Genomic DNA, 23,421 nt, shown 5'->3' with positions numbered 1-23,421 from the left:
ACACGCAGCGAGGGTTCTGTCAGGCAGTTCTGTTTATTGTAACACAAAAGATCATATTTATATGCTTAGCAGGCGGGGATTTCCAAGCTTAGGCCAATCCTTGAAAAGGTAGAATGTGCACGTGCCTTGCCTCTCTATGCTTAGCCCTCCCCCTTAACTTCCCTTGGGTGCCACCTTTTATCTGTTTAGGCCATCTGTTGTTTTTGCTTAGGAAAAGGGTGCAGTGTCATATCTCCTAACCTAAACTTCTTCTTAACCACATGGTAAGTTAAAAGCAATGGCCACCCAGGTCTGATAAGTTGTCCAAAGTAGTCTAAATTATCTATAAGATTATTTGAAATATTGCTTTACATCTATAAAGATAAACCTTTCTGTGGGAGCACATTGCCTTTACAAAGAACAGGGAGTATACCAAGGGCAAAAGTCCTAAATGCACTTATGCAGAACCTAAGTGCTGAAAACAGCAAATAGTTTCTTCTAGATTAGATAAGAACATTAAGGTCATTTCTCATCCAGCTTCACTCCCTTTCCTTTGTTTCTCAAGATGTTTTCCAGAGAATGCCCCACAGCCAATTTCTTTTCATTTCTTTAATAAATGATTGATTTTTTTCTCTTGTATTTCCTTGTCTTTACAATAAAAGCTGAATCAAATACTGACTCGGGGCTGTGCCTTGTTTCTCCCTTCTTGAGGGAGTTTTCTTGGTGCGGTCCCTTCAGACTTCTCATAGCTCTTAATATTTGGGCTCTGAGTAATCTTTGCATCTCCATCACACAGTAAGAAGTGACATCTTACTAAAATTGTATGTTGTGATTTGAGATGTTAGCTATTGGTAGTATGAAGTCATCAAAACTAGCACGATGTTTAAACAATAAGAATGAAAACTATATTGCTACTCACGATGATACGAATGAATCTCAGAAACCTCACATTGAGCTAAAGAGGCCAGACACAAGTAGGATTTGCTATTTGACTGAATTTATATAAAATTCAACACAAGTAAAACTCATCTATGGTGTCAGAGGTCAGGCTATTGATTATCCCTGGTGGTGGGAGAGGAAGAAGGAGGTTGTAGAGACTAGGGTATAGAGACTGGGAGAGGGCGTGAGAGGAGCTTCTGGGTAGTGGTAATGTTCTATTTCCTGGTCCTAACTTAAGTGACATGGTCACACAACTATGTTGATTTTATAACAATTCATCAAGCTGGACACTTAGAATTTGTTATCTTTCCTGTATATATTTTATCATGAAATAAGATGTTTATTTACATTAATTTTTAGAAAGTAAGGTGTTTAACTATTTTTAAGTACTTCATGTAAGTAGAATTACATAGTATTTGTCCTGCTACTAGATTATTTCACTTAGCATAATGTCCTCCAGTTTTCACATTATTGAAAATGGTAGGATGTCCTTTTCTAAGGCTGAATAATATTCCACTGCATGTATATCTATATCTATAAATATATACATCACATTTTCTTTATCCATTCATCTGTAGGTAAACATATAGATTATTTCCATAATTTGGCTATTGATTTCACTTATATGAGGTATCTAAAATAGACCAATTCATAGAAGCAGAGAATAGAAAGGGGGTTAATGTGGGCCCAGGAGAGGAGGAAATGGGGAGTTGTTGTTCAATGGGTATAAAGTTACAGTTATGCAAGATGAATTAGTTATAGAGATCTGCTATATAGCATAGTGCCTAGAGTCCACAATACTGTATTACACACTTAAAAATTTGTTGAGAGTAGATCTCATAATAAGTGTACTCACCTCCAAAAAAACAAAAAAGACTCAAGGAAACTTTTAGAGTTGATAGATATGTCTATTACCTTGATTGTGGTGTTAGTATCATGGGTGTATGCATATGTCCAAACTTTGAATTGAACCCATTAAATATGTGCAGTTTTTGTATATCAATTATATCTCAATAAGGCTGTTTTAAGAAAACTAAAAATAAATTTAAAAATAAAATTTATTTCCCTTTTTTGGGGGGGGCGGTGGCAGGGGGCTGACTGCTACAGGTATCCAAATCCTTGACCTTGGTGTTTTAACACTATGCTCTAACCAACTGAGCTAACCAGCCAGCCTATTTCCCCTCTTTAAAAAATTAAGATGTTTAATAATAAACTATGAAGTACATTGATAAATATCTATAATTTGTGAGAAAATTGTTTTTGTGCTGTTAATAAATACAACTTCTAAAAATTTATTGTTTCTTGATGCCTTTGTCAAAGATCAGTTGGCTTTAAGTACGTGGATCGATTTCTGGGTTCTCTATTCTTTTCCATTGGTCTGAGTGTCTGTTTTTATGCCAGTACCATGCTGTTTTTGTTACTATAGCTTTGTAGTCTAACTTGAACCCTCCTACATTGTTGGTGGAACTGCAAATGAATACAGTCATTATGGAAAACAGTATGGAGTTTTCTCAAACAACTAAAGATAGAACTACCATACATTCCAGCAATCCCACTACTGGGTATATACCCAAAGGAATGGAAATCATCATGTCCAAGGGATACCTACACTCCCATGTTTATCGCAGCTCTGTTTACAATAACCAAGATATGGAACCAACCTGAATGTCTATCAAGTGATGATTGGATAAAGAAAATGTGGTATATGTACACAATGGAATACTACCCAGACATAAAAAAGAATGTAATTCTACCATTCACAGCAACATGGATGGGCTTGGAGAAAATTATGATAAATGAATAAACCAGACACAGAAAGAAAAATACTGCATGTCTTCACTCACAATTGGGGGCTAAAAAGTAAACAAAGAAACAACAAACACAATAATGTGTTGAACTTTCAGAAGGGGAGATGAGAAGTGTAGTTATTAGATGGGAGGAAGGGGAAGGGGAGGTGGGGTTAGGGGGAAATTAGCTAATGGACAGAAAGCATGTGTACATTTTCTTATGACGTATATGCCAACTATCCTGATCATCACATATTGTACACAAATACTGATAGTCAACTCTGTACCCCACAAATATGTATTACCAATTATGTTTCAATAAAAGTAAAAAAGTGATAAAATTAAAAATTCATTATTTTATTCATCTTTATCTCATCTTCTAAAATTACATTTATAACGTATAAAATAGTAGACCAATAGTGCATATATTTAATTTTATCAAATATAAAAAGTAATATATTTGGGAGTTTGAACTGATGGGAATGTGCCATAAAAAAATCCCACCAGTTCAAGAAGAGTTGATCAGTGTCTGAACTACATTAATTATTGAGGACAAGAAGAGGGGATGTATTAGTCCATTTCTGTTGCTTATAACAAAATACTTGGAACTGGGTAATTTGTAAGAAAACAAAATTTACTGCTTACAGCTTTGGAGGGTGGGAAGTCCAAAGTCCAGAGAACACTTATGATGAACACCTTTGGTGGTAGCTTACAGCAACATGGGGGTCTTACATGACAGAAAGTGGTGGGGCAGAGAAAGAGAGAGAGAGAGACTCTTACATGCTCTCCATTTTTAAAGCCCTCAGAACCACGCCCCTGACAACCATTATTAATCCATTCACTACTGCATGGTCCTACAATGTAATCATCTCTTCAAGGCCCCACTTTTCAATTACCATAATAGGATGTCCCACCTTCGATGTTGACAGTAGGGTCAAGTTTCCAATACCTGGAGCTTTGGGGGACACTATTTAAGCTTTACCGAGTTGGGGGGGATATTCAATCTACATCAGGGGATGAAGAGAAGCAATAAGAAGAAAGAATCTACAGAATCTGATAACTAAAGTGTGGGATGAGTCAAAGTGAAGAGTACCTGGTGGCTCCCAAGTTTCTGCATGGGTTCTGGCAGGCTGCTAATGCCCTTCACCAGGAGAATAAACTCAAGAAGACAATGGGCACAAGGAAGGTGCAGACAGTTAGAATATAGAGACTATACCATCTTTATTTCAATCCACAATAGCCCCATGTCATATCAGCACCTAAAAAAGTGAGTCATTTATTATTTTCTAAGCCACACAAGTCCCACTCTTAAGAGGAAATCCTAATTAATGCTGTATACTTAAAGTTACACTGGAAGTGTAGGGTAGAACTAGCAATGAAGTAAAATTGCTTTTGAAAGAAAGTCTAGGGAAAAGTATTCTAAAATCGAGTACTATAATTATTTTCATAAGTATGGAAAAAAGTGCAGTGTTTTATTATCAAGTCTATGAAAAAGGACAGTGTAATTAATCATCAATTATATTCTTAAAATTAGGCTTCTTTTAAAATATAAAAGTCAGAGAAGTGCATTCATTTTAATCAAAGCTCTAAGAATATGCTTTAAATTAGCATCATGAAAATGTTATTAGGACAAAACTCATTTGCATTGCCCACAAAAGACCCCATTTTTAGTAATGGGCATCAAGTGTATGTCCCTAATAGGACTTTGCTCTTGCTTGGCTTTTTTGTTGTTGTTATTGTTAATCTAAAAAGCTTTAATTTCTTCATAGATATTTATCCAGCTCCCACATGCCTCATGCTGGGAAATTAAACCACAAAAGTATGCCTGCCTTGCCCCGGGTCATGAGGTGATGGATGGAGTGGGACAGTCGTGAAGAGACAACCCAGGCAAGACTTCTCAGCATTCTACATTGCTCTCTTTACTACAGTGAAAGAAGAGTCTATGAGGCTATGAAACTCAGATGAAAGCCCCTAAAATATGTTGCAGCGCAGGAAAAACACCCCAAGGAAAAAAGTAACATACTGGAGGGAGAAAGAAAAACTGGCTACAGCATTTAAAGGGACACTCTCTACCAGCCTCTCTCACTATTTGAAGCGTTTCCTTTCTATTAGCTTTTTACTCTGTAACTGACAGAAGTCTCTCCACTTCTTTTCTCTTCCTTCTCTTCCTTCCTTTCCATGTCTTCCTTCCTTCTTTCCTCTTCTTTTGCTTCATAGTTGTTTGTTGATTGCTGACCATAGGTGGGCACTGTGCTAGGCATCACGGACAACAACATAACTAGAACACGTTCTCACCCTCAGGGAGCTCAGAGCTTAGTAAGGGACTTAAAATTTAGTCAAGGAAAGGCATGCCTTTTATACATTTTTGGATTATTTTATTTTTTAATTAACAGTTAAAATTATAGGTATTTATCATGTACAACATAACGTTTTGAAGTGCATATATGCTGTGGAATGGCTAAATCTAGCTAATTAGCATATGCATTACCTCACACAGTTTTCATTTTTGTGGTGAGATACTTAACATCCACTCTCTTAGCCTTTTTCAACAATTCAATCCATAGTTAATAACTGCAGTCACTGTGTTGTACAATAGATCTCTTGAACTTATTCCTCCTATCTAACTGAAATTTTCTATCTTGGCCAACATCTTTCCCCCTCAATTCCCTCCCCTGAACTACCCCAGCCCCTGGTAACCACCATTCTACTCTCTAGTTCTACTAGATCAACTTTTTCAGATTTCACATATGAGTGAGATAAAGGGAATGTATTTGTTTTTCTGTGTCTGGCTTATTTCACTTAACTTATCCTCCAGGTTCATCCAGGTTGTCGTAAATAGCAGGACTTCCTTCTTTTTAAGGCTGAATAAGATTCTGTTGTGTATATATACCACGTTTTCTTTACCCATTCATTCACTGATGAACACTTAGGTTGATTCCATATCTTGGCTATTGTGAATAATGCTGCAGCGAATGTGGGAGTGCAAATATGAGGGTACTTCAAAAAGTTCACAAAAAGATTTGTAATATCTTTTAATTCTATTTTTCCACAAACTTTTTGAAGTACCCTCTATCTCTTTGACGTACTGATTTTATTTTCTTTGAATAGATAACCAGTACTGAGATTGCTGGATAGTATGGTAGTTCTATTTTTAATTTTTTGAGGAGTCTTCATACTGTTTTCTGTAATGGCTCTGCTAATCTACATTCCCACTAACAGTGTGCAAGTGTTCTCTTTTCTCCACATTTTCATCAACACTTATCCTCTTTTTGTTTTTTGGCAGTTGGCCGATTTTTTGTCTTTTTCATAATAGCCATTCTAATAGGTGTAAAGTGATGTCTCATTGTGGTTTTAATTTGCAATTATATATTTTTTGGCCCTCAGAGCACCTGAACTTCATAGTTTGACCTAGAAACTAATATTTGCACTTTGAAATCTTAAAATACTAATAGATTGGCATCTTAAAAATAAGTGCCTACTTTGGTCTTTTATTAGATAAATTCCTGTAGTGGATTGAATTATGTCCTCCCAAAACTTACTGATGCTTGAATTGTGTCCCCCAAGTGTTATGTATTAGAAACTTGGTCCCCACTGTGACTGTTGAGGGTGGGAAATCCTATTATGGTAACTGAAAGATAGGGCCTTGAAGAGGTGATTAGATTGTAGGACCATGCAATAGTGAATGGGTTAATAATGGTCATCAGGGGTGTGGTTCTGAGGGCTTTAAAAGAATGAACAATGAGGTTGGTCTCTCTCTCTCTCTGCTCCATCATTTTCACAATGTGCCATCACTGTTGTACTTGCCATCACTGTTGTCACCACTAAGACCTTTACCAGCTGTGTTCCCTGGACTTTGGACTTCTCAACCTCAGAAACTGTGAGCAATAGGGCCGGCCCACGGCTCACTCGGGAGAGTGTGGTGCTGATAACACCAAGGCCACAGGTTTGGATCCCGTATAGGGATGGCCAGTTAGCTCACTGGGTGAGCATGGTGCCGACAACACCAAGTCAAGGGTTAAGATCCCCTTACTGGTCATCTTTTTAAAAAAAAGAAAAAGAAACTGTGAGCAATAAATTTTGTTTTCTTTATAAAATACCCAGTTCTGTGTCTTTTGTTATAAACAACAGAAACAGACTAATACAATCCCTTTCACATGGAACTAAGAGACAAAGAAAGTCTATTTTGCCTGCGGATGTTGCTTTTCCATGGCTGGAAGTGACTTTTGAATATAATTATTTTTGAGTGATATTGGTGCACACTGTAAACATTTCAGAGTGCCATCCTAAAACCCCAGACACACAAGTTTATAGCTTTAAAAATCCTAGTTATCTTTTTCCCCTCCCCCCACATTTTTGGTCATTCTGAGACTATTTTACATGATAAATCACAGGCACAACAAGCATGCTTTCCTTCTAATAGGCACTGCAATGTTCTTGGGACAATAATTTCCCTCTTTATTCCTCAGCTAGCTACTAAACTTGAAAGATATGGGCTTTACTCACATAGGTCAGGGATTTCTTTGTTGCACTCTCTTTGCCCTCACAAGGATTTACCACCTCTCTCCCCTGGGTGACGGAGACACAAAGGATTACTCAAAGCCCATATCCTCTGAGCAGTGAGACACTCCAAAGGGTTTAACTTCCAAGAACCCTCAAGAGAGAGGCATTCCTCCTTTGGGAAATTAACACTGAATTGGGGTTCTGTCTCAGTATTTATTCTCCAGTCCAGAAAGTTACAGAAAGGGAACATAGGTGTGGTTATGGCTAAGTATAGTTTAACAACAGAAGCTGGTAATATCAGTGAAATAACAAAGTGACATTCCATAATGCAATTTGCAAAAGGTTAAGTCAGTCCACCAACAAAAGCTTGTTCTTAGCAAATACTGTGTTTTCCTACAGCAGTTTCCTCAGTATTTTTACATAACAATAAAGCATTGTTCTTAACATATTAATCAGTAGGTTAACCTGCTCTCAAGGACATCTGTCCTTGAGAGCCAGCAACTTTGTTGTGTTACAATTCTATATCCTCAACAGAGATTTTAGTCTGGGGAAAGTTTCCTGTCTTTTGCAAGGTTAACATTTCTATGTGTAATTTTAAAAGTTAGACTAAACCTGAAACTACAGGGCTTTGGAAACTAGGCCCTGTGAAATACATTTGCTTTATAAATGTTAATATACTCCACATTTCTTAGAGATTCACATCAGGACCTGAGGTCTGTAACTGCTGCTTTCTTAATGCAGTAACCATACTGTTGTTTGCAGGCCCTAAGGCTGATGTTGGGTGGAATTAAATGGGTAAGTGAACATCAGCCAGTGCACAAGAGCATTCTCCCTGAGGGCTCTGTGGTATACAAAGTGCTTTGATGTGGTTGGGAGAATGGGACACACCATGGGCTACTTCTGCTCCCCAGCACAGAGTAAATATCTTCCAGTGACATAGTCAAATGGAAAGGAACTATAATCATTGTGCAGATGAAGCAGATTTTTGCCTAGTGACCTGCTGTAAAATGTAATCAGAGCTTTCCTTTAATGGATTAGAAATCCAAACCAATTAGACAACTGTCTGACCCAAAGTTTAGTTCAGTTCAGACTATGAGAGAGGCTATTGTCTTTAGTGTACTTCACCTCTCCCCTGAAACAAGCCCTGATGATTTTGAAAAGGTTAAAATTACATCCATGCAGCAAAATTATAAATGGCCTGCTTTAAGAGGAGTAGGCATCAAAATGATATCCTGAATCTTCACACTTAGCAAGACAAAATAGTGGATATTGGAGAAGAATGGCTGCTATATTTTCAGGCAAAAGATCTGGAGAAGTGTGGAAAGAGAAACTTTAATAAATTGATATTTATTAAAATCATAATGTGAGGAGTTTTAGGTGTTTTTCAGTGCCTTATTCAGAAGGACAGCACGAATCCTTGCATGTTCATGCCCAGAGGAAAGGAGTCTCTGCTTCACAGCAGGAGATGCATGGATATTATGGGACCATCCATGAATTCAAACTGAAGGGCCTAGAAAATCAAGCTGAAATTCAGTGTGCATGAACAACAGGGATAACAACTCCATGGCCTTCTCTTCAAATGTATGATAAGGCTGGAAAGGAATTAATTTTGAAATAAACAGAGGTAGAACAAATAAACCAAAATATTGCTTTCTTTAGCTGAATCGTCGCCACCTCATCTAGTTCCATGAAATTCCTGAGCAGACTGACGAGAAAAACTGATGTGTTGCTTCAAGAGTGCATGGACCAGCGTGGCTGGAGCAGAGTGAGTGAGGAAGGAATTCTAGGATATGAGGTCAGAAAGGCAACACGGAGGGCTGGCTGGTTAGCTCAATTGGTTAGAGCATGGTGCTGATAACACCAACGTTCAGGGTTCAATCCCTTAACTGGCCAACCACCAAAAATAAATAAATAAGAACCCCCCCCCCAAAAAAAAAAGGTAACAGGGAGCATGACTTTCTGTGAAACACAGAAAACACTTATCTAGTGTCTGAGTCATGCTCCCTAAATGGTAACTGTAATAGCTGCATTTGGGACTGTGAACTCCTAATAAAGAGCGAAGTCCTCAGAGCAAGAATCATCCTGTTCACTTTTGTATTTCTAGCACCTATGTAGTGCCCAGCACAAAGAAAGTGCTGAATGAATGATGAATAAATTATTTACTCTAATTACACTCATGAGACCATTATGTGAGGTCAGAACATGAAGTTATTAATTTATAACATGTGATACACCTCTCTAATGTACTAATTATGTCAGTTGGCTATCCAGGGCACTTCCTACCAGATATCAAGGTAGTTAGGTAGCCCAATTAATCAAAAGAAAACTGCTTAATAAGCGTGGAATAAGGTCAAAGAAAGCTGGATGGTCTTAAGGGATGTTACTTGCAATCCTGACTTCTTAGCCCTGGCAATTTTTTTTTTTTTTTTTTAAATGACCAGTAAGGGGATCTTAACCCTTGACTTGGTGTTGTGAGCACCACGCTCAGCCAGTGAGCTAACCGGCCATCCGTATATGGGATCCGAACCCGGGGCCTTGGTGTTCTCAGCACCACACTCTCCCGAGTGAACCACGGGCCGGCCCAGCTGGCAATTTTTTATATCACAAAACATACCAGGTTAATAAATTGGGTCAAAGCAGGAACTAGAGCAAACACACAGAAGGGCCTGTTGGTTGTCTGGTATCCAAGACTCATCCCTCTCCGGAGCCTGCAGTTCCTGGCTAACAGATTCCAGGGGGTCTTCTCGCTTCAGAGAAGGCTGGGTGGTGCCTCAGCCCCAGGGAGTGAATCACAACTGATCTGATCCAATCACAGTAATCCTATTCCCCTTGAAAGGGATTATTTAGGCAAAAGCATTTGACACAATTTTGACTGAGACACATGGAGACTACTTGGGGGCTTCTGGGAAAGTTTTCTGTACTCTTAAACAGATTTGCATGAGAAACGCTTTTCTGATTAATACAGCTGTGTGGAAGTAAACTTTGGAGCTGATATAGCTGTCTTGCTTCCAGGCAAGGACAAACCCAAGGTTAAAGACAATATGATGCAGGGTTTTTTTTGGCAGCTGACCAGTACAGAGATCTGAACCCATCATGACCTTGGTGTTATAAGGCTGTGCTCTAAGCAGCTTAGCTAACCAGCCAGTCCCAAAGTCAATGTGCTGAGAATGGCAAGTCAGAAAGATGGAAAGAGCCTAGGTCCTAATTCACATTATCAACCTGTTAATTAATCAGCCCTGGAAATATCCTCTCAGTGTTACATGAGATTATAAATTTGATTCTTTCTTAAGCAATTTTTTTTTTGGATTTTTTATTAATCTACTAGGGCTGCCCTAACAAAATACCACAGACCGGGTGGCTTAAAAACAGAAATTTACTTTCCCACAGTTCTGCTGACTGGAAGTCCAAGATCAAGGCATCAGCAGGTTTGATTTCTCCTGAGGCTTCTCTCTTTTTTTGTCTTCAGACAGCCACTTTCTCACTGTCTTTCCTCATATGGCCTTTTCTCTGTGTGCAGCCATCCTAGTGTCTCCTCATTTCTTATAAGGACACCAGTCTCACTGGATTTTTTTTTATAAGGACACTAGTTCCATCCATATAACCTCATTTTAACCTTAATTACCTCCTTAATAGCTCTATCTTCAAATTATCCAACTATCTCCTACTTCCTTAAAGGCCCCATCACATAAAAGGTTAGAATTTCAACATACAAATTCTGAGGGAGGGGGGAAGGGGGCACAATTCAGTCCATAACAGGTTGCCTCTTTTAATAATATACCATTTATTCAGTCACTATGACAATTTGGGGCTGTCAGCATAAGTCTGTTGTCACATCTTCTAAAAGTGACTTTAGGTGGCCCATTATATTTTCAATTTGAATAACATAATTAGGTGGTTAGACTAGATGACCTTTAAGTTCCCTCCTAACTCTGAGATTCCATGAATACATTTGTTTGTTGCTAATATTTTTAAAATTTTAATTACTTATCTGATATCAGTTGAATTACTTTTAGCTACAAGGATCAGATATACCTAGAAAAATGCAGTTAAAAGTGACTTAAACTGTATCATGTAAAAGGAAATCCAGAGGTAGAGAAGTTCCAGGAATAGTTAATAAAGTGACTTCACAAATCATCAGGGCCAAGGTTCTTTCCCTCCTTCCAGCCTGCCAGTCGTCAATGTGCCAGCAGTTACCCCATGATAACAAAATGACTGCAACAGCTCCAGGTATCACGTCATTACACAGCGCCTCCACAGGCAGGAAGAAGGGAAAATAAAATGCTTTGCTTCTTCTCATTTTTCAAGGACAAAGAAAGCATTCCATAAATCTCCCTCATCAGGATTCTCATTGGTTAGACTTTTGTCACATACTGTTAAATTAAGTTCAGCCTAAAGGTTTCTTCAGACATAGTAAACTGTAACCTAACCTGATACATAAACAGACTGTAACCCATTCTTGTAACCTACCTTGATGTGCAAACAGACTATAACATACTCTTGTAACAAGTAGCCGAGTCTCGGCCAATTACAGGCTGAGACAACTGTTCAAACTGTGTTCAAATAAGATGTAAGCAATCCAACTGATTCTGTACCTCACTTCCATTTCTGTATGACACTTTCCTTTTTCTGTCTATAAATCTTACCCAAACACGTGGCAGCTGTGGAGTCACTGTGCACCTGTTCTGGTTCTGGCAGCTGTCTGATTCGCAAATCATTCTTTGCTCAGTTAAACTCTGTTAAATTTAATTTGTCTAAAGTTTTTTTAAAAAGTAATACTTACCATAATTGGTTTAAATTAGCAGACTTCCTCTCATTTCTCTTTGATAGAGCTAGGTAACATACACACCATGTTGGGCCGCAACCACTCTGCCTGTCATAGTGATTGCTATAGTAAAAATGAGCTGCACCAAATGGCAGCTGTGTAAGCTCCACAGCCACATGGTCCACACAAGATGGCGCCTAGAGGAAGCAAAGGGGGAGTGTCACAGCTAGTTTCAGAAAACTTTTTATTGGTAGTTATGCTTTTCCGCGCTCATGATCAGGGCGTGATCAGTAGGTTAGATGTAGAAAAGTAAGGTACATGCACGCATGACCATGCCACCCATTGGCTCCGTGTGTGGAAATTCTCACTTGCTTGGCTATTTATACGAGTGTTTGAGAAACAATAAACGGAACTGCTTGACGGAACCCCCACTGCGTCTGAGTATCTCTCTGTGGGCTGCATTGGTGGGCGGTGCACCTACTCACCTTCTGGGATCCCTTCCTGGCTTACACCACTCCGCGAAGGGCAATTTGTCCAGTCCCGTCTGGGACAGAGGGTCTGCCAGGTCACTTGGTGGCCAACGCCTGGGGAGTCCAGAACCTGGGTGGGGCTAGCCAAGGGAACAACCCAGCACAACCAGATCAATCAAAGGCAAAGGGGGAACAGGCACAAGCTAATTATAAGTCATTCCTTGGAATTGATGAGGGGGTCACTCTCCCCTGAAACAGATCTCCCCTAGACAAGAATTGACCAAATCTACATTCAACAACCCTAAATCAGAGCTGGCAGTGGAAATGAGCCATTTGATATCAAGATTGCCCTAGGAAATCTGAAGAACCACAGAGATGGTGACTACAGTGGTTCCCACCCTAGTGCTCCTTAGAAATATCAGAAACTATGGATGGAATTTCTGAGATATTGAAAATATCTCAAAAAGCCTTGGAGAAAATTTTGCACAATGATTAAATTATTTGATTTTGACTGAAATTCTATAAACTCAGTATGCTAAAAATTATTCTGTCATGCTAATCAGGAGTTCATATGGGCTGTTACGTATATATTGAATTAATCAAATATTTTCAATAAATTAATAACTAAATATATATGTTTGAAAGATATATTTGAGTATATAAGTGCTACCGATTTGGGGGCATTTATTTTGTATCCTGCAACATTACTGAAGAAAAGGGAACACTCCTGTTGGTGGGACTGTAAATTAATACAACCACTAAGGAAAACAGTATGGAGGTTTCTCAAACAACTATGGATAGGTCTTCCATATGATCCAGCAATCCCTCTTCTAGGTATATACCCAGAGGAATGGAAATCATCATGTCGAAGGGACACCTGTACTCCAATGTTCATCACAGCTCTATTTAAAATAGCCAAGACATGGAAGCAGCCTAAATGTCCATCGATGGATGATTGGATAAGGAAAGTGTGGTATATATACACCACGGAATACTACTCTGCCATAAAAAGAATGAAATAATCCCATTATCAACAATATGGATGAACCTGGAGAAATTATGTTGAGTGAAATAAGCAAAGCACAGAAGGATAAATACCACATGTGCTCACTCATATGTGGGAACTAAGAGAGAGAGGGAGGAAAGAAAGAAAGACCACAGTAGTGCAGTGGTCTTACAGAGAGAGGGAACATTCTTAGGCTACAAAGCAGAGCTGGCAGGAGAGGGGGAGGGGGAGGGAGGTTGGGGGATAATTGAGTGGGGACACGGTACAAAAGCAATTTCTGGTAATTTGTATGTATGAATATTCATAATTAAAAAATAAGTTAATGGAGAAAAAAGAAAGATCTACTTCATATATGAAAGACTCTTTTAAAATAAGAAATCCACTGAAGAAAAATAATTATTAAAGGGTCATTGGTGGAGATAAACATGAACAATCATTGATGTTCAAACCATTCCCTTCCTCAAGGAAATGTAAAGGGTTTCAGCTCCGAGAAACTAAGGAGTGCTATCTTCTCTAAAGAGACAAACAGTAATGACTCACAGACAGTAAAGCATTCGATCTTATTCTAGTCTGTGCCTACCCAGATGTCTTTCACACTGGCCATATGCTAAAAATCTCTATCTTTCCATATCATTCACTCACAATACCACTAGGATTTCTTGAATAAAGGTATTAATTAATATACATGGGATGTAATATGCACCCCTGTTATCTTTTTTCTTTTTCCTATGGGAAAAGGACTTATCAACAATGAGCACTTAAATTAAATTCTGTCAGTAAAATATACTTATTTAATATCATAGATTTGAATTTTATACCCTGCAATTACCATCTGATAATAGTAATTTAATTGTTTAATAAATAATACCAAGAAGAGTAAACATTAATGAAAATGGAGAACATTTTAATATGAGTCCTTCTAGTTTTACTTTTCACTAGTGACAACTATATTTAGTAATTTTTTAAAAGGCAGTGATCAAAGCCAGCGAATAATAGTGAAAGGTGGTTGCATGGCTCTTGAATATCAGATGGCCAAAGGAAATAGCTAATTTCTAGAAGTAGTGTTTGGGGAGGAGAATAAAGGATAGCACAAATTGTCAGGTGTTTTCAGTATGTGTTGTGATACTAATGGGGACAGTAATATAATTGGATAGGACAAAAACAACTGGCTAGAAAGAGAATGCACTGAGATTCCATGAATATCTCTATCTCCATGGCTTTTTTTTTTTTTTTTTTTTTGTCTTTTTCGTGACCAGTACTCAGCCAGTGAGTGCACCGGCCATTCCTATATAGGATCTGAACCTGCGGTGGGAGCGTCGCTGCGCTCCCAGCACCGCACTCTACCGAGTGCGCCACGGGCTCGGCCCTCCATGGCTTTTTAAATTAGGATAACATCTAATCCTGCTTGGCATCTAAAAGATGTAATTAGCCTGCTAAAGAGTAAAATATCTGCAGAGCAGACATTGATCTCAAAGGTTGTTGGAAGATGTCCTGAGAACTTTTTGTTGTTGTTGTTGTCATTTGTTTTGTTTTTGTTTTTAAGTGAATGACTGTGGCTTACATTCTTACATTGGTGAAGTGGACTCTGAACAATGAATATATCTGATATTCCCTGTCAGGATGGAGCGCCACTGTCTTAAGAAGCTCTTTTGGTTTCCAGGACAAAGACCCAAACTAACTCAATTATGTCAGGTGTTGAGAAAAATATAACTTTAACATGAGCAATTTGCTTCTGTACTAATGCTTGCTAAAAATGAGAAAAACATAACTAATGCCATTTTAAGTACATCAGCCATCTTAAGTAAGGCAGCTTCTAAAGGGTCACGTAGAGGCCAAGCATAGTCAAGGCGGGCCCAGGCACGCTAGATTCCAGGAAGGGAGTAACCACCAAAAGTGCACCCAGTACCAGGAAGAACTGACCAGTTCCTTATCTAGGGGCTACCTGGTCTGACTACAAGGAAGATAAATGATAGAGCAATACACTGTTCCTTGTCAGTGTGCCAACCCACTAAAAACCACCAATAAATTTAAAGGTCACCTCAGATGACCAATAAGTAATATACAACTCATTCTGTTGCCAAAGTCTGTCTAAAAAATGGTATAAAAAGCACCTGTGTTAAGGGCTTGGGGCCGCTTCTGTCTTAAAGATGGAGTGACCCCAGCATGCTGGAATAAATAAACCTCTTGCTTGATTGCAACGATCTCTGTCTCCTGGTCTTTGCAAGATGAGCCTTCCCAATAAGTAAGACTTGCACTTTCGGGCCAGTCTTACATTTTGGTGTGTTGGCCAGGAAATGGCTCTCTCCGGGACCAGAGACTAGAGAACGGAGGATCGCTCGAGCAGGTAACGCGGTAGTCTCTGTCTGTCTACTGTGTCTGTGTCTGGCTTTGTGTCTTTGTTGTTTGCTGTAATTTGGCTTTGGCTTTTCAGTGGCTCCGGGACGGAGTCATCGGTCTGGTTTCGGATTATCTGAGGCTCCGAGACAGAGCCATTGGTCTGTAGTGGTCATAGCGGCCGGTAGACGTACCAGCACATCACGGCCACAGGAATCCTGGAGGAAGCTCCAGATTCCTCTGTTGGAGACGAACAGGTTCAGCTCCACGGGAAATCTCTAGGAAGGAGACCCGTCCCGAGTTCTCTGATAAACAGGTTGTGGCACCCATGGCAGGGGCGTATCAGTGTTTTGGTTTTTGTTTGTCTGGTTGCGTGTGTGTTGGGACTGACAACTTTCTGAGGCGACATAGGGCAGACTGTCTCAACCCCTTTAAATCTGACTCTGAAATACTGGACTGATGTAAAGGCCAGAGCTCATAATCTGTCTGTACAGGTTAAAAAAATAAATAAATAAATGGGTAACACTCTGTTCTTCGGAGTGGCCAACTTTCCAACTCGGGTGGCTCGCCGAAGGCTCTGTCTCTCTGCCGCTGATCATGGCAGTAAACAGAAAAATTTTTGGTCTGAATTCTAAAAGTCACCCAGACCAGGTTCCTTATATCATTGTCTGGGAAGATCTGGTCACAGTCCCTCCTCCGTGGGTCCATCTCTTTGTTCCTCTTGCAGGTCCATTGGCTGTGTCTGCTCTTCAAGGAATTGAAAAGAAGCCAGAGGTCCTGCCATCCACTGACTCAGACTTGCTTCTTTTGGATCCACCTCCTCCCTATCCTCCTTCCCTTCGCCCACAGGCAGCCCATCCTTTGGCTCCACCAGAGGATCCACCAGAAGCAAGGGAAGGTCCTGTGCAAGGGACGCGCAGTAGGCGGGTAGCTTCCCCGGAAGCGATACCTACCTTCCCCCTGCGGGCTTATGGCCCTCCTGATGAAGACGGCTACCAGCCCTTACGGTACTGGCCTTTCTCCTCTACCAATCTTGACAATTGGAAATCTCAGAATCCCCCTTTCTCTGAAAACCCCCAGGGTCTCATTAACCTTGTAGAATCCCTTCTCTTTACTCATCAGCCCACCTGGGATGACTGTCAGCAGCTCCTCCAGGTCCTGTTCACCACCGAGGAGAAACAACAAATCCTCCTGGAGGCTCGAAAGAACATTCCAGGAGACGATGGGCGACCTTCCCTCCTCCCTGATGTCATAGATGTAGGATTCCCGTTGACCAGAACAAACTGGGATTTCAACTCGGCAGAAGGTAGGGAGCACCTGAAGGTCTATCGCCAGGCTCTAATGGCAGGTCTCCGAGGGGCAGCAAAATGCCCCACCAATTTGACTAAGGTAAGAGAGGTAATCCAGGGGCCCAATGAGTCTCCATCAGCATTTCTGGAGAGACTCATGGAGGCATTCCGTCAGTTTACCCCGTATGATCCTAGTAGTGAGGAGCACAAGGCTACAGTGACAGTTGCTTTTATTGACCAGTCTAGTAGAGATATCAGGAAGAAACTGCAGAAGCTTGAAGGGCTACAAGATAAGTCATTGAGGGAATTAGTGCAGGTGTCTGAAAAGGTTTATCATAATAGAGAGTCAGAGGAAGAAAAAGAAGAGAGAAAGCAGAAAGAGCAGGAGGCTAAAGAAATAAAGAGAAAAGGGCCAAGAAAGAAATCTTCACAAAATTCTGGCCACTGTAGTCAGGGAAACTAGGGAACCTAATAAGACCATACCGGGCAACAGGAAGGAACCCCTAGCAAAGGATCAATGTGCATACTGCAAGGAGAAAGGACACTGGGCTCGAAAATGCCCCAAGAAAAAGAAAAAGCCTCAGGCCCCCAAAGTCTTGGCCCTGCAGGAGGACAGTGATTAGAGGGGATGGGGTTCGGACCCCGTCCCCGAACCCAGGGTAACCCTAACAGTGGAAGGGAAGCCTACTCGGTTCGTGGTAGATACTGGAGACGAACATTCAGTGTTGCAACAGGCAGATGGACCCCTTCTCAAAAAGAAGTCATGGGTACAAGGGGCTACAGGGAACAGACAGTACTCATGGACTACCTGAAGAACGACGGACCTAGGCATGGGCCGGGTAACCCACTTGTTCATTGTCATTCCTGAGTGCCCCTACCCACTACTGGGAAGAGACCTCCTCACCAAAATGGGTGCTCAAACTCATTTTGATCCTGAGGGACCTCAGGTGTTAAACCAACAAGGAAAGCCTCTCCAGGTACTAACTCTCAGGTTGGAAGATGAATACCAATTGTTTGAAAAACAAGGGTGGGAGACCAGCCTATCTTGCCACAAGAACAAGCACGCACCATGATCAAACAAATGCACCAATGGACTCATCTGGAAGTAAACAAATTGGTCCAGACTACCCAAAGGACAAAATATCACATCATAGGGCTAAAACAATTAGCAGAGCAGATAGTTAAAAGCTGTGTACCTTGTCAAAAAGTAAATGCCTGCAAAAATACAGCGGGACCTGGCAAGAGACTCAGGGGAGACAGACCAGGGATGTATTGGGAAGCAGATTTTACAGAGATCAAGCCGGGCAGATATGGTTACAAGTATCTCCTAGTTTTTATAGACACCTTCTCCGGATGGGTAGAAGCATTCCCAACGAAACAAGAAACAGCCATGGTCATGGTCAAGAAAATCCTGGAAGAAATCTTCCTGCGCTTCGGAGTACCCAAGGTAATAGGGTCCGATAATGGGCCTGCCTTCGTTGCCAAGGTAAGCCAGGGAGTGGCCAGATACTAGGGGTCAATTGGAAATTACATTGTATCTACAGACCCCAGAGTTCAGGACCGGTAGAAAAAATGAACAGAACTCTAAAAGAGACCCTGACTAAATTAACCACGGAGACTGGCGTGGACTGGGTGGTGCTCCTTCCCTTGGCCCTGTTTAGAGCTAGGAACAGCCCCTCCCGGTTCAACCTGACCCCCTTTGAAATTCTCTATGGTACCCCTGCCCCCCCTTGACTTTACTGGGGAACACCTTTGAACCCACTTGCCACAGTAACAGTGACTTATATGCCAGGTTAAAAGGACTGCAAGCAGTGCAGAAGGAAGTCTGGATGCAGCTGGCGGTCACCTATGAACCTGGGACCCCCCGAAGTTTCTCACCAGTTACACGGTCTACATAAGACGACATTGCTCCCAGACTCTGGAGCCCCGCTAGAAGGGACCTTACCTGGTGCTCCTGACAACACCAATGGCCGTAAAAGTAGACGGGATCACCACCTGGATCCACGCCTCGCACGTAAAGCCTGCACCACCAGAGGACCAAGGATCAAAAGATGCCGCCTGGAGAGCCCAAAGTTCCAAGGAACACCCCTTGAAGCTCAAAATCGTTCGGACTGGGGGTTCAAACACCTTAAATATTGTAAGATGAAAATTTTATTTTTTCCCCTTCTGTACCTGACAGTCTTTCCCGGGAGCCTGAGAGCTTCCAGCCCACATATCCCCCAAAAGTTAACTTGGTATGTTCTAAATGGGGCGGGAGATGAAATCTGGAACCTATCCAAGGTCACCATGGGAAAATGGTGGCCTGACCTGTTTCCCGATGTGTGCAAATTAGCCATGCGAGCCCCAGCCAACTGGGATTTCGAAGGATACTTTGATGCTCACAAACCCCCATCTACCCCCTCCCCACCAGGGCGCTTTGGGCTCGAACCGTGGGGGGGCTGCTCTACTAAAGATCGGAGAAGTATGCTGAGTGCCCTCACCTTCTATGTGTGCCCTGGGTTCCACCGTGACAGAGCACTAAACTATCAGTGTGGAGGCAAAGCAGAGTATTTCTGTAAAGGCTGGGGCTATGGGACCACAGGAGACACATACTGGAATCCCTCGTCCTCCTGGGACTATATAAAGGTAACTGCTAATTATACCCATCTCTCTCCCCTGCTGCAGGGTGGGCAGGCCGATTGGGAAGCAGCCACTCTAAGTGGAAAGATAACCCTGCTTGCACAGGATGGTGCCATCCCCTCCAAGTATCCTTCATGGATACAGGAAAAAAGGCCACTGGGTGGGAAAAAGGATTTATGTTAAGATTTTATAAAGAGAGGTATGATCATGGGCTGTTGTTCACCATCAAGCTCAAAATAGAAACCCAGTATACTGCCATAGGCCCAAATAAATACCTAGTTCCAGGGGTCAAACCAAAGACTACCCTAGCACCCCCGGGTACCCAACCAGAGTCCCCAGTCCCCACAGTAGGGTCAGAGGCTGCAGCACCAAAGGAAATGACTCAGCCCTCTGAGCCTAGGCCTCAAAAACAACCTGGGTTATTCCGCTTAATTTCTGAAAACTTCAAGGTCTTAAATAGTACCAATCCCAATGCTACCCACTCCTGCTGGCTTTGTTATAATGTTGCTCCCCCATATTATGAAGGAATAGCCTTCAGAAATGAAATTAATACTACAACTGATGTCTCCAACTGTCGTTGGCAGCAACGACAGGTCAAACTCACTCTGTCAGCTGTTACGGGGCAAGGAACATGTGTGGGAAGAATCCCTTCCTCACACAGCCAGCTGTGCAACCAGACTCTTAAAGTGACCAAGTGGTCTGGTGACAAATATCTGTTGCCCCCTCCAGAAGGATGGTGGGCCTGCGCTACTGGGATCACACCCTGTGTTAGCTTACAGGTCCTAAACAAGACCCAGGATTTCTGTGTCTTGGTTCAGTTGTTTATCATCCCTATGAAGAACTATTATCATATTGGGATGAAAATAACGGGAACTACCGAACCAGAAGGGAGCCCCTAAGTATCACACTCTCTATCCTCTTAGGCTTAGGATTGGGAACAGCTGGGGCAGCTACAGGAGCTTCAGCTCTGGCTATTCAACATCAGAATTACCAAAGTTTATAGGCAGCCATAGATGCTGATATTAAAGAAATAGAAAATTCAATTACTAAATTACAGGAGTCCCTCACCTCTCTTTCTGAGGTGGTCCTACAAAATAGAAGGGGACTAGACCTCTTGTTCCTTCAGCAAGGGGGGCTCTGCGCTGCACTAAAAGAAGAATGTTGTTTTTACATTGATCACTCTGATCACTCAGGGGTAATTAAAGACTCCATGGCCAAAATCAGGGAAGGCCTAGCCAAAAGAAAAAGAGAAAGAGAACAAAATCAGGGCTGGTTTGAGTCATGGTTCAACTCCTCCCCCTGGCTCATGACCCTCATGTCGACACTGTTAGGACCATTAATTATTTTAATATTGCTTCTGACTTTCAGTCCCTGCATTTTAAATCGCTTACTAGCTTTTGTTAGGGAACGCATTAGCACTGTTCAGGTTATGATGTTAAGACAACAATATCAGGAATTAAGTCAACAAGATACAGTATTTCATGATTGAAATACGCACAAGAAAAAGGGGGGGAATGTAGAGAAAAATATAACTTTAACGTGCAATTTGCTTCTGTACTAATGCTTGCTAAAAATGAGAAAAACATAACTAATGCCATTTTAAGTACATCAGCCATCTTAAGTAAGGCAGCTTCTAAAGGGTCATGTAGAGGCCAAGCATAGTGAAGGTGGGCCCAGGCATGCTAGGAGAGCAAGTGAGATTAGCTCTCTTGCTCAGCTGGTTCTCTCACCGTGATACCCTGCATTGCTGTAGAGAGCCACCACCCAGAAGAAAGCCTTCACCGATGCACCCCTTGGACAGTTGACTTTCCAGTCTCCAAAACTGTAAGAAATAAATTTCATTTCATTATAACTTACCCAGTTTCAGGTATTCTGTTACAAGCAACAGAAACAGACTAATACAAGCACTGTCTAATTTGTGATTCTTTCCTTCATCTTCAAGTATCTGTTCATTCATAACTATAGCTCATGTATAGTTTCCCCTCACTCATGACCTGGTCCAGCCTATCTTTACCTCACTCCCTTCCACTTTCTCTTCTTATTGCTAAATCCTTTATTCTGTTGGAACATCCCACTTGAGATGCCCAAGAGAGACCATCTAATAGGCCCAGATCATCTTGCATGCCTGCATCACTAATTAGCTCATATATTGATTGTCCTTGGGCCAGATGCCCATCTTTGTCCAACCAATTGTGTCCAGAGAGGTAAGAACACATGTTACCAGATGTAACTGCCCAGGGCTCTTCATTCAATTGGGCACGAAGAAGAGGCCACTTTCTTCAGGAGCATCTGTAGATCAGTCAGCTGGTATGGTTGACATCTCTAGTAAAACAACTAAATCAGGAAAACTGTCAGAAGACATACTGGTAGACAGCTTCATTATCTGGTTTGGAGATCTTCAGTAAATCAGTAAATTGAATAATTGCTTCATATTTACTTTACGTAATGCGGTCATAGTCTACACTTCTTTTAATTTAAAAGTAAGTGTCAGTAATTATGAGAGACACTTTTCAAGAGCACTGGAGTTGTTCTGATGCAATTAGCTTCTTGAGTCAAAACAGCTCTAACAGATAGAAACACATAGGAATCCACCATCTTTTCTAGTTCCTGTGAAATTAATTCCCTTTAGAATACATGAATCATTACTATCCACTCCATTGTTAATAGCTTCTGTAGGAGACATTTCAAAATAAAGGGCAGTTATTATTTATTGTTTGTAATGAAACCTACTCAGTCCAGAGGGACATTGTGAGGATCACTGTCAGATTTTGTAAAATGCCTTTGGCTTTTCAATGGAAAGGTACTATATATGCTAATTAAAGGAACAGCAATAATATTCTTGCACAATCCTGACACTGAGTTCAGTTTCGTCTTAAAAAATAAGTTCATCTTTAGGCCGTATGGGGATTACTGAATTCAATTTGTACTGAGAATGCTGAGGCTGATGAAAAAAAATGCTCATTATAAAAGCACTTTCTTTGTTCCTGTTCTGTTCAATATGTGTCGCTCTTAACCGTTCTGTGTTGAAAAGTTGACTATCATTTGTAAATGCACAATGGTACTAATAGGAATCTGAACTCTATAAAAATTTTAGAATGGCATGGAAAGAAATTTTTCTGATGAAACTTTGCAAATATGCTTACCTAGACTCACATGCATGCACTCATGTGCTCATGCAGTTGTGTGTACACATGTGACAGAGAGAGAGACAAAAGCAAGAAAACATGTGGGATGAGACTTTTAGAAATATTATTACCATATCTGTTTATGGATTGTGCTTATACTGCTTTACAAAGCAATTTTTATGTATTATTTTATTTGGTTCTCACTGGAAACCTTGGAACCAGGTGGGGAGATGAGGCTTATCTAGCTCTCTTGCCCTGGGCACTGTAAGATTCAAAGGCAATCAAACTTTTCAGAAAACAACAGGGCTGGGGCTGGGGGAGCAGGTGTGTTGACAGTTTTGTCCTGGACACAAAGGGAGAGACCCCATGGAAACTCAGAAAGCCAGTGAATTTGAAAGGGGTGGATCACTTGGATCATTCCTTTCTAAGTAATTTTCAGGAGACAGCAGAGACGGAGATAATTAACACAAGCCACAGAGGTATAAGTAAGGCAGCCTGAGGAGTCCAAGCCCAAGGGATCATACGAAATCTTAGATTAATGCAAGGGCTCCTGTGGTCAGTTCTCCAAGACTTTAAGTCTGACTCACATATTTGATGTGCAATTAATTCTC

This window comes from Cynocephalus volans, chromosome 5 (genome assembly GCF_027409185.1).
Source record: "Cynocephalus volans isolate mCynVol1 chromosome 5, mCynVol1.pri, whole genome shotgun sequence".
In the NCBI taxonomy this organism is placed as follows: Eukaryota; Metazoa; Chordata; class Mammalia; order Dermoptera; family Cynocephalidae; genus Cynocephalus; species Cynocephalus volans.
This window is presented reverse-complemented; position numbering follows the sequence as displayed.